Genomic DNA, 14,664 nt, shown 5'->3' with positions numbered 1-14,664 from the left:
AACTAAGCCCATGCACCATAACAAAAAACTCCACATTATGTAAAAAAGATCCTGCATGCTGCAGCTAAGACCTGACGCAGCCATATATATATACAATATATATAATATAATATATATAATGAGTAAATAAATAAATTTGTCAGCATAAAACTGCAATTTACGAGGAAGAAATAAATGATGAACCCCAGCAGTTTCCTTTCACACAGTTTGGAGTTTTTAGGGTGTGTTTCTCAGTGTCAGGATGTCACCATTTCAAGAGACAACCTGAATTCTTGATTTCAACATGAAATTAATTTTCATTTGCTTCCATTTTGAAAATAAATGCCATACTGTGATCTTTTTTCCCTTTTTGCTGGAGGGAGGCACGTCTTGGAATCAAAGAAATAATGACAAGTTATTTCAACTCCCCAAAGATTGATAATCACCACCATATGGCCCTGGAAGGAAATAAATGAGGCAGGGGCAACAAGGCTATCGGTGACAGATTTTGACATGGCTAACTAAGGAAGAACGTTAATCACACAAATTTTCCTTCCAGGTTCCTAGTAGGATCCCTCAGGTTGGCATTGACCATAAGCAAAAAACAATGTCCTTGATGAAATCTGTTTTATGTTCTATTTTGGGGAGGGAGGTAGCAGGGGGAACCTGGTGACCCACCTCAACAAGTCACAAAGAAGTTGAGGGTCATCCTAAATACCTCTGGAGTAGATACCTGCAATGCTGTGTGCTCAGTCGCTCAGTCGTGTCTGACTCTTTGTAATCCCATGGGCTGTAGGCCTCCAGGTTCCTCTGTCCATGGGATTCTCCAGGCAAGAATACTGGAATGGGTTGCCATTTCCTCCTCCAGGGCATCTTCCCCACCCAGGGACTGAAGCCGCATCTCCTGTGTCTCCTGCATTGGCAGGAAGATTCTTTATAACACTGCCCCACCTGGGAAGCCCCTGGAGTAGATGGCCAATGGGCAAACTGGATGAACGTTGGAAGAAGTCTGGGAATCTGTCACCCTTGGTTTTGCTGCCAAGAAAGAAGCTGGATCTTAGCACTGACCTTAGAAGACCAGGACAGAGGGTTGGCCTCTGACTGAGGGCAGAGAAGAGCCTCCAGAGACCTTTCCATGGGAAAGGAAAGATGATCAGCTGCCTGGGAATTAGTAGGAGCCCCAACTTGTCATTCAGTGATCGTGGTATAGGGCTCCATCAAGCTGAAACAAAAATAGATGCATTGTTCATTGTTGCTGCCACAAATGGGGCATTTCTAAGTGTCATCCACCATTCTCTGTTTCCTCATTGAGTTTTGTTTGGTATCTTGCTTCATTTAAAGTTTTTAATGGTTATAAAAGCAGGACTTCTCAAATTTTAACATGCATAGGAATCACCTAGGGATCTTTTTAATTTATATTTTATTTTTCCTTTTAATTTTATTTATTTATTTTAATTGGAGGATAATTACTTTATAATATTATGATGGTTTTTGCCATATATCAACATGAACCGGCCATAGGTATACATGTGTCCCCTCCATCCTGATTCCCTGCCCCACCTCCCTCCCCACTCCATCCCTCCAGATTGTCAGAGAGCACTGGCTCTGGGTGCCCTGCATGACACATCACACGCACATTGGTCATCTATTTTACATATGGTAATATATGTGTTTCAATGCTATTCTCTCAAACAGAATGCAGATTCTAATTCAGTAGGTCTGGAGGAAATATGACAATAAGACCTAAGACGTTTTCTCAGTTGCTCTTTCAGTGCCTTCTTCCTTTCTTGTTGTGGGAGCCAGAAAGCATAGAATATAGAGAAGTCTAGGCAAGGGGGGGACTGCCATTAAGCTCTAAAGGGCACCAAGGCTTGCAGGTGAAACAGAAAGTTGTCTGTGCAGGAGGAGAACTAAACACTTGTCAACTGCTGCTTTACCAATTCCTTATAGTGGTTCAACTGCCTAATGCTTGATGCCTACAGCACCTTCTATAGCAGATCAGATCAGGAGCACAGCGTCAGGCATGAGCCTGTCCAACTCTAAAGTGATGATGACCGAGGCCAGTGTGGAGCCCTTGAACTGTAGCAGCTGGTGGCAGGAACTCAGGGCTTCAGCTGCCTGGTCAGGGAGGTGGCCTGGAGAGAAGGCTGCTTCCAAGGCGACCCCTGTACGCGGGGCCAGCCCAGGACCACCAGGGAGTGGAATAGGGCTGAGAAGTCCAGCGGTGTCCCAATTTAGAGATCCCAGGGCAGTTTGTCCAAAATAGCCTGCTCCATCCTCAGAGGCTCATTCAGGGAATAGCCAGTACCGTTGTGCCTTATGAAGTCTCCTCCTCATGGAATTAACTCCTCTTCATCATTAACTTTGACAGTGAGTCTCAAAGAAATCTTTGTAACACAATGGAGTAATGCCTTTTTATCTTCACTGAAACCATGAGGAAGCTAAAGATGGTGAGAGCCAGGTTAAAATGGGTCTGCTGCTACTAAGTCACTTCAGTCGTGTCCAACTCTTTGAGACCTCAAGAACTGTAGCCCACCAGGCTCCTCTGTCCAGGGGATTCTCCAGGCAAGAGTACTGGAGTGGGTTGCCATGTCCTGCTCCAGGGGAACTTCCCAACTCTGGGATCAAATCCACATCTCTTTTACATCTCCTCCATTGGCAAGCGGGTTCTTCACTACTAATGCCATCTGGGAAGCTCAGAATGGGTCTGGGAGAAGTCAAAGATGTTCTCAACTCTCAGGAGCCACAACTTGATTTCCTGGAAGGTGTCGTGGATCTCCATCTGCCGAAGTTGACTTCTAAATGTAGAAATAGGCATTTCTTATCAGCTTCCAGAGGATGCTGAGGCTGCTAGTCCAGGGACCACATTTTTTTCACCTTTCTTGGGGGGGATGCCAAGTCTTTCAAACCCAGGTGTATATTTCATACTTAAGGTAGTTTTCTTGTTTGTTTGTTTATACTGCGCCATATGACACACACAGGATCTTAGTTCCCCAACCAGGGATCAGAACCCATACACCCTGCAGTGGAAGCACCAAGTCTTAACCACTGGACCACCAGGGAAGAACCCCCCAAGGGACCCCATTTTGAATAGTGAAGATTGAAAGGGTTAGTATTAAATAATAAGGATGACGAGCATTACGTGTTTTCCATCTGTACCACACAACTGCTTTATTTTAATAACTCAATGAGTAACTGTTTGTGGTATAATGGAGAATTTTATTTCTTCCAGGTTGTGATCATTCATGTTATTTTTTGACCAGTTTTAAAGATGGTGGCTTGACAGGGCAAAGTATCGAACAAATGAAGTGGTTGCTTCGTGAAGGTTCTGGTCTAGATAGGGCCACAAGCAGAGGGTGACACCACAACTCGAGGGGCTGGCCAGGTTTGGAAATCCAGCCCTATGGCTCAGAAATCTGCCAGTCATCAAAGCAGGAATTTCACAGATAATGCGTGTCAGCATGCAGCCCAAGAAATTCAGAAGCCTGTCTCTCATCTTAAAAGGAAAAGTGCTCCTGAAAAGTTTATAAGCAACCAATATCCCTGCCTGGAGAAACACAAATAGAAGAGAGAAAGAACAAAACAAATCTAAAAACCTTCACAGGGAGAGAAGGCAGCCACATAACTCTGAGGGCCTGTTTGAAGAAGCAGCTGGACAAAACCCAACTGCCTCATTGGAACTAGGTCACCGATAGCCCCGCAGAATAAAGGTAAGGGAACCGATGGAGACAGCTGAACAGGAGATGAAAACAATGCAAAACCTAAAGAAAGCAGAGGAGGGTCAAGAGAAACAACCATCTCCTCGTGAAAGTAAACAAAGACAAAAAGAGAGAGAAGCAAAGGGCAACACGAAACCAGAGCAGCAGTGGCAGAGCCAGGGAACGACAGCTGGGGACAGGCAGAGCGGACCCCAGTTAGGGAAAGGAAGTTGGCATCACCCAGCCCTCGACAGCCATGTTTGGCGACAGGGGACAATAATTAGAAAGCTATTTTTATGGTTTCCTTTGTCTCTCTGAAGCTGTGCCTATGTTCATTCATTTGGGTGCCTGAGAAAACAACACTGATTTCACCAAAACCCTTGAGTTCTTAAAAATAAGAAAAGAAAACACCCTTCTAAAGCTTCCACAAGTTTCAGCCCTTTTCCAAAATATGTATTTCTTTGCAAAAGGATATTACTCCACAGTGTGGTTTCTCTTTCTCCTCTCTCCAACTTGATTGCCCCATGTTTACACATCAAAGTAGGAAAACAGGGGTGGAATATTTTTACATCCCTAAGTTGTAGCCTCTGAGGGTGGGGAGCATGCTGGGTCTCGCCATTCTGAATGATGCTGTCCATCTCAGACAAGGCTATCCTTCCCCCCACAAACTCCAGCTTCCTCACAGCGCCCCTTCCCAGTGGCAGGAATGCACACCCTCCCCAACTCCTCAAAGTGTGACCCTGGGCTCTCTGGATGGACTTGCACTCAGTCCTAAAGAACGAGCCACCTTCCTTCTCACGCTAAGCCTTTCTCTCCCCTCCTACTCCTCCCCATCCTCCTCCTGTGATGTTCTCATCACCCTTCTTGGTCCACACTTAGACAAGGTAGGTTTTTGCCCCCACCAACTCGTCTGCAGGCCCTGTAAACCCCACTGATGTTCTTCAGATTTAATAGCTCCCGGTTTCTGCCTATAAGGCTTCCCTGGTGGCTCAGTGATAAAGAATCCGCCTGCCAACTAAGGAGACATAGGTTCAATTCCTGGGTTGGGAAGATGCCTGGGAGAAGGACATGGCAACCCACTCCAGTATTCTTGCCTAGAAAGTCTCATGGACAGAGAAGCCTGGCAGGCTACAGGCCAAGGGGTTGCAAAAGAGTCAGACACAACTTAGCAACTAGACAATAACAACTCTACCTATAGGTCAGTACTGATGGGTGTTATTGTCTAGATACTTCCTCAAAGGAAACTTTAGGCTTTTGTCTCAAGGGATCGGGGGAACAACTTCCCAGTGTAGCCTAAGAGGGTGTCATCCAGAGTATACTATGGGGTGTCATCCTATAGAGGGATCTTCACACCACAGAGGGGTCCCTTCCAAGTCTCTGCTCATAGCATTATTCCCATCTGCCCATGTTACCTGCCTCTTATTCAAAGCCTACCCATCCTGAAGGTCACCCTTAGGAGGTAGCTCTCTGAACCAGCCCAGTCCCCCCAAGACAATTCAACTCTCTGAATTGAAGAGTCTCATGTCTGTCCTGCTGGGGCTGCCTGCTCTGTGCTTCTGCATGCCTAGACTCACCTTTGGTCCTCTGGGTAGGAGACAGATCTGGGAGGGACTCTTTCAGTGTATGGCCCCTGGGTATTTCCTCTTTTCTTGCCTGATCATTGATAAGTGGAGGAAGAGGGACTGCAAAATTGGCTTGATCACCAGGGAGACAGCCAGGTGTGGTTATGATATACACTCTGGCTTTTTCCTTTCTGAATTCCATCTGTAGACTGTAGAATGGCATGGTCTACTGCTGTCTGTCCAGCACTAGACAGACTGCTGTTCATGTCCACTCTGTCTGTCCAGCACCCACATCCTCCAGGAATCATCCCATGACCCCAATCCCCTGCTGATTATGAACTGAACTCCCTTAGAGCAGGTGTAGGCAAAACCTGGCCCACCACCTGCTCTTTTAAATAAAGTTTTATTGTAACACAGTTACACCCATTTGTAGCCATTGTTCCTGGCTGCTTTTGTGCTACAATGGCAGAGCTGAGCAGTCACAGCAGAGCCCAGACAGCCCACAAAAGTCAAAATATTTTCTAACTGACCCTTTATGGGAAGAGTTGTCCAAGCCCTGCCTGGGAGTATCCTCCGTCACAATTTAACACTTGATACTTTGTGGCTTTCTGTGTAGTTATATCACCTCTCCAATAAGCACTTGAGAGCTCTGAAGATCAGGGACAACACATGGGCTTCATTGTTTCTCTCTCCTCAGAGATTAGCTTAGTGATGGCAATAACAAGTACACAATCATTAAATAGGTGGATCAGAATGCTTTCCTCTCAGGTAACAGAAACACTTTCTCAGACTCACTTACATAATCACGGCATTATGTTTCACAGAAGGAAGTCCAGAGGTAGGGAAGAGGTCAGTGGAGACAGATTCAGCCCCTCAACCCAAGCTCTTTTCCAATACAACCCAAGCTGCATCCCAATACTATTTCCCGTTATGGTCTCGAAACAGCTGCCAAAAGCACCTGGCACAAACTGCGTCCCTGTTCACATCCAACAAGGTGAAAGGAGAGGGGCGGTGTGACTGACTGCTCTTTCCCAGAAGCCCTGAGCTTCTCCCCTGTTGTCTCATTGACCCAAAATAGCTCACACTTGCCCAAGCCAATCCCCAGGAAGTGGAATGGAATTAGCATGACCCACTGAGACTGCCTAATTGTCTGGGTGAATGGATGTTGTGGAATCAACCACAGGGTTCCTACAACTGAAACTACAAAAATCGTCTTGTCACACCTTCATGTCCCAGTACGCTGTGTTTTGGAATATTTCAGAACCAAAGTCAGACTGGAATTTAATGACTATAAGGAGGGTGGTGTATCTTGTGCGTCACCTATTCCCTAAAGTGTTATTGACACTGTTGTACACATTCACTTAGTCCCTTGATTCCCCAACATATGCAGGCTCTGCCTTCCAGAGTCACCTAAAATGACCCCAAAACATACATTCTTCCTATATTACACATTTATATTCCAAACCCAAAATACCTAATTCCAATGTATTCTAGAACTTTTAACTTACTACACGCATGCTAAGTTGCTTCAGTTGTGTCTGACTCTTTGTGACCCTATGGACTGTAGCCCACCAGGCTCCTCTGACCATGGGATTCTCCAGGCAAGAATACTGGAGTGGGTTGCCATGCCTTCCTCCAGGGTATCTTCCCAACCCAGGGATTGAACCCAGGTCTCCCACATTGCAGGTGGATTCTTTACCATCTGAGCCACCAGGGAAGCCCGAAGTACTTCATGTAGTACAGCATGCCATCCTGTGTCTTCTGCCTTGGCAGGCAGGCTCCTTACCACTAGCGCCACCTGAGAAGTCCCTTTAACTTATTAAGCCACAGCAACATCCCCCCGAAGACTTTCATTTCTAGAACATTGAAGTAGAAGCCTTCCATAGACCCCTATCCCTCAGCTAACTGGAATTCCAAAAGGACCTCTGCAACCATTTAAGGTCATAGGAAAATACCTGATACGTCTATGAATGAGATGTTCAGCCTGCTTTAACATTCTGCTAACTAGCTCAGATGTTATCCAGAAGTTGCTGGAATTGTTATTTCATTCCCAGAGGGGGAAAAAAAAAGAAACACACAAAAAATAAAATGAATAATTCCTTCCAGAAAAGATCAAAAAGGGCAACCCCACTATCACTTTGCGTCCCCTGCATAAAAACATGAAGAAACGCAGGGCAATGGCTTTAATTACATGCCCTGATTTCAGATTTGTGCCGAGGAAGCTGCGGACAACTGTGAATGTCCATAAATGGTCAGTGAGGCCTTGGCCAAGCATTTGTGTCCCTCAAGGAAGAACAAGGACCCACAAATCACAAGCCTGTGATAAGTACTGGTTGACCAAAAAGTTTGTTCAGGTTTTCCGTAAGATGTTTAAAATCCGAACAACTTTTTTGGCCAAGGCAATAAATGGGCAGCCCTTGCCAGAATGCATTACTCAAGATGCTAAAAATCTGCCTAGAGGCAGCCATCTTGCCAGCAGACACAGATCGAGATTGAACTGCTATTTCGTCCTTAAAATCAGGCCGAGCCGACATATACAAGAGGAGGGGAGCAGAGCTGCGCTGCTACTTGTAGCAACATGTCAGTAGCTGGCCTGGTGAATTTACAGGCTGGGGAACTGACAGCCAGCTTCTCATAGCGGAAGGGCATGAACCTGCCCCTGAGAGTCATCCCCCTCTCCCCAGGAAGCCGTATGTCTACCACCCCCAGCGAAGCCCCATTCTGATGCGGGAGGAGAGTGCTACTAAATTATGTCACTTTGATATAGGGGCCTGTGTCTAGAAATTCACTGTTGAATCATGGTGTGCTGGGCTTTGAGCAATATCGAGGGGGGCCGCCCACATCCCCTGGGTAGGTCAGCCCAGGTCTGGACTCCTGTGCAATGATGGCATTGCTGCCGACGTGAATAATAAGAGTGATTTACTTGTTCAAATTCCATATTCCAGGCGGGAACGGCTTGTGGGGCTGACGACCTACAATTGGCAAAGCAGAAAGTTTATGGAGTTAATTTATGGAGAAAGTGAAGGGCCACCTTTCTACACAGAAGATAACTCGGTGCCTCCAAGGCAAAGTCTTGCACTTATCAGTCCAGCTTGCATCTCCTGGGTCCTGTCTGACCTGTAAAGGAAGGAAGCAGGTGACCACAGAGTCACTTTAGACTCTGACCAGTGCATAGTGCACGCCATGATTCCTCCCAAACTGTTGCCGTCGTCACACTGGGGGTGTTCCCATCACTGTCACCATCACCCACCTCCACCGTTGCCTCTGTCACTCCCATCAGCACTCTGGTCACCAGAAGCATTGTCCTCACCTTCACTGTGACCCTGTCACCACCATCATCCTTTTTGTCCACCCTCCATGAACACTGGCAATACTGTTGTCTTTTCAAAATCTCCATCACATGGGACTTCCCTCAAGGTCTATGGCTAAGATTCCACACTTCTAACACAGGGGACCAGGTTCAATCCCTGGTCAGGGAACTAGATCCCACAGACTGCAACTAAGAATTCACATGCTGCAACTAAGACCTGGAGCAGCCTAATTAATTAATTAATTTTTTTAAAAAGAGAGAGGGAAAAAACCTCCACCACCACTTCATTGCCGCCTTCACAATTCCCTTGGTCCCTTTGGAGGGTTGTAACTCATCTGACCTTCTCCAGCGTGACTGAGTTAAGAATGAGCCATTCCAAACAACACAGCCCCAAAGAGGCAAACACACGTGTTTCCACTTCATTTCTTAACAGATTCACAAACCTTGACAGCATCCCCCACTACGTTATGATTCAGCATAGCAGGAATCTTCCGGTCATGGAAAAGATATTCTTTTTATTTTTATTCATGTTGAGAGAGGCTCCAAGAATCAAGGCTGTACACCTTTGGTGGGTCTCCCATGTCGCTAAGTTCTTCTCTTGGCTCCAGGCCCATCGACCTCCCTGGGTTGCACAGTTGCTTTTCCAGGACCATCTCCTACTAAGCCCGGGTCTTTAACTCTGCAAAGCCTAGTGGTGTCATTCATATACAGAAGACCTCTCTGACCTGGCAGCCCTTTCTCCCTAGGAATTTACTCAAGGTATACCTTACTACCCCCCCCCATTCCCAATGTCCTTCTCACCAGTGTCCCCCCCCATAACCATGACCTGGATCCTCATGATCACCACCATCATCCCTGATACCCACAGCACCTGGACTGGACCATCAGCATCAGCAGAATGGTTAATTATGAAGTTACACAAGGTACTCTGCTAGGTACTTCATGGAAAATTTGAGAATCCTGCTTCCTAGAAGAGTGGTCCCCAAACAGTATTCTTCAGAAAATAATCCCAGAAGACTAAGCATACTTTAGAGGGGAAAACCAAATTCCACTACCAATTGAATTTGGGAAATGCTACCATAGTGACAATGCACTTTTGCCTATTAAAGCCTCTGAAAAGTCCTGCAGAAGAAGACTCTGTTTAAGACTGTATGACCCAGTATTTCTCAAGTATATTTTACCACAAAATCATGTTTCCACCTAACGTCCATTACCATCACAAGGAACTCTTGCTCCACGGAACACACTTTGAGAAGTGCAGCTTTAAAAGCTTTAAGACGGTTCCAGAGGCAGTGACACAGACACAGAGGCGCTTAAGGGACACCAGTGTGAATCCTCCTCTGGAGGCGTTAGTTTCCTAGGGCTTCCCTGGTGACTCAGGGGTAAAGAATCTGCCTGCCAGTGCAGGAGATGTGGGTTCAATCCCTGGGTCGGGAAGATCCCCTAGAGAAGGAAATGGCAATCCACCAGTATTCTTGCCTGGAGAACTCCATAGACAGAGGAGCCTGGCTGGCTGCAGTCCATGCGGTCACAAAGAATCAGACACAATTTAGCAACTGAGCACACATGTTAATTTCCTAGGGCTGCCATAACAAAGTACCACACACTTGGTGGCTTAAACTACACAAATTTATCACCTCATGGTTGTGGAGGTCAGGGATCTAAAATCAAGGTGCCCACAAGTCCAGGCTTCCTCTGAGGCTCTGGGTAGAATTCTTACTTGCCTCTTTCCAGTTGCTGCTGGTGACCAGCAATCCTTGGCGTTCCTAATTTGCAGCTGCATCAGTCCAATCTCTGCTCTGTCCTCACATGTCCTTCTCCCCTGTGTCTTCACATCATTTCCCTTTCCTCTGAGTGCAAGCTTCCCCTTTTTATAAAGACATAAGTCATATTGGATTAGAGGCCCATTCTAACCCAGCACGACCTTATCTTAACTACTTACATCTGCAATGACCCTGTTTCAAAACCGGTCATATTCACAGGTACCAAGAGTTAAGATATCAACATATTAGGGGCAGGAGGGGGCGGGGGGTGGACTGACAATTCAATCCATTACAGTGGGGTTTTTTTCCTAATGCTCTTACTGGGAAAAAGAAAAAGTTGGACGTTCTCAAGCTAAACAGATGTTTGTTTGCTTTCTGTTTATTTTTCTTGTTGTTTTACAGGTGAGTGAAATCTCACTGCCTGGAAGCTTTAGGAAGGGACATGTTCCTCAGTATCCACCCTCCCATCTCCCCACCCCACCTTGGCCGGGCCCCCACCGAGGCCTCTCCCTGAGGGCTCCTCATTGAAATGAGGGCTGGTTTATGCCTCACTGCCTTCTCCCTGGGATCCCCAAGGGCACAAGCGGCCCCTCACCCTCCCCTGGCAGGTTCAGACAGCTGGTGCTGAGGATGGAATGGCTGCCCGCAGCATCCCTTCCAAGGTCCCCTCCCTGAAGGAGAAGGAGGCTCTTGGTGGACTCAAGCAGCTGACCTCATCAGCCTTCTTGCAGTGACTCCTGCAGGCAGGGCCGCATCCCACAACGGTCGTGGGCCTCCCAGCTCAAAGCACAGACAATAGGTTGATGCCTGAGGCCTCATCAACAAGTGGGGAAGAGAGCCCTCCTGTCCACTCTGGGCCTGGCTGAGTTGAGAGTTGCCTGGCATTTAGTAGGTACTCAAGAAAAGCCTGTGGAATTCAATAGAATGAAGCTGAACTTCATTTTCCCCACTTGCCTTTCATGTATTTGAGGGGTCCTGCTGCTCCCCTCAAACCAAGCCATGCTGCCCACTTTCCCTGTGAGACTTTCTCAGTTCTAACTCCCATCACTTTGCTCATTGTACCTCATTCTACCTGCTACCTAGAACTTTCCCCCTTCCTCCATTTAGGCAAATTCCAGACACATTTGGAAGATCAGTGTAATACCTACCACCTCCCCAACTGTGCCAGCCTCTGGAGTTGTGAAGCTCCATCCCAGTCATGGGCTTGCACAGGTCGCTATCTGCTTATAGAAACAAATTTTCTCCCCCCTCTGCATAGAAACAATGCTGATGGACAACTCTAGAAACAATTGTTAGCAGCAACAGGAATGCAACTAGAGACAACCATACTAAGTGAAGTAAGTCTGAAAGAGAAAAACAAATCCATGTGACATCATTTATGTGTGGAATCTAAAATATGACATAAATGAATTTATCCACAAAACAGAAGTAGACTCATAGACACAGAGAATAGACATGTGGTTGCCAAGGGAGGCAGGCAATGAGAGGGATGAACTGGGAGTTTGGAGTTAGTAAATACAAACTATTACACACAGAATGGATAAACAAGGTGCTGCATAGCACGGGGAACTATGGGGTTGGCCAAAAAGTTAGTTTGCGTTTTTCTGTAATTACAGAAGCTGGATTTCATCTACAGAAAAACCTGAACAAAATTTTTGGCTAACAAAATATATTCAATATCCTAGGATAAACCATAATGGGAAAGAATATAAAGAATAATGTATTAATATATATATGGATAAGTGAGTCACTTTGCTATAGAGCAGAAATTAATACAACATTGTAAATCAACTATACTTCAATTTTTTAAAAAAAAATTAAAAAGGAAACAAACATTAAACATCACACTATTCTCCTTATTCCTCCCCCCAGGCCCCTGGGGCACAATATCATGGGAAAGGCATGAGGTGTGGCTTCAAACAGCCTTGAGTTCTGCTCCTTACTAGCTGTGTGACCTTGGTGATTGTCATGCCCTCTATGAGCCTCATCTGTAAAATAAGGCTATGAAGATTGCCTTTGTAAATTGCAGACACAAAGATACAACTCCCAGCTCCCCCTTCAAGAACACATACTGCCCTTGATTCTGGGGGGTACAGTCAGCAAATAGCCCCCAGCTGTTGGTTCCTCAGGATCTGGCTCCCTACAGAGAGCTGTCCCCCTTCCCCAAGGTCACACCCCTCCCAGGACATCCTGCATCCGATTATGAAGCCAGATGTGGGGGCTATAGGCCCAGTCACTTTGGTCCAACACTGGACACTCTTAAGGGGCCAATATTGCTCTGTGCTTCCACCAGACCTGGGTCACAATTCACCTACTTCCTCTGCACATTCTGCTTCCCTACCCATTAATTCTAATCCCTCCTAAACATCTTGTTCCCCAAACTCCATCTCTACATCCACTTCAGAGAAACCAACCTGTTACAGAGAATGCGAATTGCAATTTATGACCCAAAAGCACCCATTACCATCACCTGACACACAGTAGATGCTCAGAAACATCACTCTCCTCCTTACCCCCGCCCTCCTGCCCACCCACCCACCCCCCACCATCCTGTAAGGAAGAAACAGAGGGCTTTCTGAAGGCAGTTTGAGTTGAATCTCTCCAGCAGGATAGGAGAGCCTCAGCCACAGCACATGCCAAGTTCCCGGGCAGGCCAGGCGGGCGGGGCCCAAAGAGATGCAGGGCCCTGTGATTAAAGAGACAGAAGTGGATTCAGATGGCCAGGAAATATCAAAACTCATCACCGCGAGGAGTAGCCAGGGAGGAGTGGAAATCTATATGCGGAGTTAATGTTTTCCAGCTCCTGCAGATACCGCTGCCCAGCAGACTTCTGCTGTCTGCCTGGGAGTGGAGGTCTGCTCTACTTGGAGGAGTTTTTCCTATAAAAAGAGCCCCCGGGCTATTATTCTTTGCAGTGTGAAATGGAAAATTACCTGGATGGGGTTTCATGTGAAGCAGCAAGCCGTTAGAAACAGTTGGACAAATGTCTGAACTGAGAACAAGATACGAAGCAAGTTCTTGAGGCTGTAGAACTAAAGAGAAGAGCAGGGGGCAGGAGGAGACGGGGAAGGAGGGAGATGTGGATCTGACCTTGGGTGCCTGGCGCCCAAGTCTCCTTGGCATGAGAAGCTGAGATCTGACTGGTAACAAGCCCCCTCTGCCCCTCTTTAAAGATACCCCTTCATCTGCCCTCGCATCAATTCTCCAACCTGAACGACCAGTGGGGTGGTTTCTAACGAAGACTCAAAGGAGTGTAAGAGACCCAGGGAGAAGACACAGCCGATCTGAGCACAGTGCTCAGAGCCAGGCAGCTCCAATCCAGCTCAGCTCTGCCACTTTTTCACTATGTAACCTTAAGCAAGTTATTTAACCTCTCTGGACCTCAGCTAGCTATTACTGCCTTTATTATCATGTTATTCTTGCATCAAGAGTTATAACCTCTGGGCAGAAGATGAACATGTCTTGAAACAAGACAAATATTGTGCTCTTCCAAAACTAGTACAGGCCAGGCTAGAGCAGTCTAGGTGGACTTCATGCAGGAGGTGGCATTGGAGTGTGACCTTGAAGGACAGGCTTTAGGTGGACCTGGGAAGAGAGAGAAAGCAGGGGTCATAAAATACTCAGATGAAACCATAAAGGCAGGAATGGGTGTGTTTGCCACTTTGTGTGTTTGTAATGACACAAACAGCTTCAGTACAACGTGTACAGCTATTTCAATATAATTTTTTTTTTTTGGTAATCCTTTACTTTTTTATCTTATGCTTTTGAAAGCAGTGTTCTGAGAAGCATCCATAGGATCGCTGCAAAGGGACCCTTTGCCTCACATCTGACTCCCCCAGAAAAAGGCACTTCTGTCCACAGACTTACTTCCTCAGCTACTGGGGGTAGAGGCAGCAGGCAGCCCTCAGTTGCTGGGAGCTTTCTCCCCAAAGTTGAGCCCCTTCCAGGCAGCCCACATCCATGAGTGACCCATCTGGGGTCCTGGGAAGTGAGAAGACTTTGGCCAAAAGCAGGTCTACTCCAACCCGGGCCATGCTGGCTGCAGAGCCTGCCGTGGGGTCACTTACCCTCTGCCCATGCCTGCTTCCCCCTTCTCCTCCCATCCCAGGCAACCAGGGCCCTCCTCACTCCACATCCTGCGCTCAAACATCTTTTCAGAGTCTGCTTCCGTGGGAACACGGCCTACAGCAACTTTCCCCAAAGAGGTGGCAGCATTTTGCATCTGGTGTGGTGGCTGTTCCTGCGAGCAGCTGAATCAGAAGTGGTCCCTGCTTTCTCAGAGCAGTGTTTTGTGAGCGGCCAGGGTTTAAAGGGCAACAATAGGCATGTTCTTGGTAGCACAGAGGGATATG

General features: G+C 46.8%; 1 pseudogene; it reads right to left on the bottom strand.

Annotated features, from left to right (window-relative positions):
- Positions 1-1,826: 1,826 nt before the first annotated feature.
- On the bottom strand, positions 1,827-2,797 carry LOC133059239 (cyclin-I2-like; annotated as a pseudogene).
- Positions 2,798-14,664: the final 11,867 nt, after the last annotated feature.

Source organism: Dama dama, chromosome 7 (assembly GCF_033118175.1).
Source record: "Dama dama isolate Ldn47 chromosome 7, ASM3311817v1, whole genome shotgun sequence".
Classification (NCBI taxonomy): domain Eukaryota; kingdom Metazoa; phylum Chordata; class Mammalia; order Artiodactyla; family Cervidae; genus Dama; species Dama dama.
The sequence above is the reverse complement of the archived record's forward strand: the minus strand, read 5'-3'. Positions and strand labels throughout refer to the sequence as shown.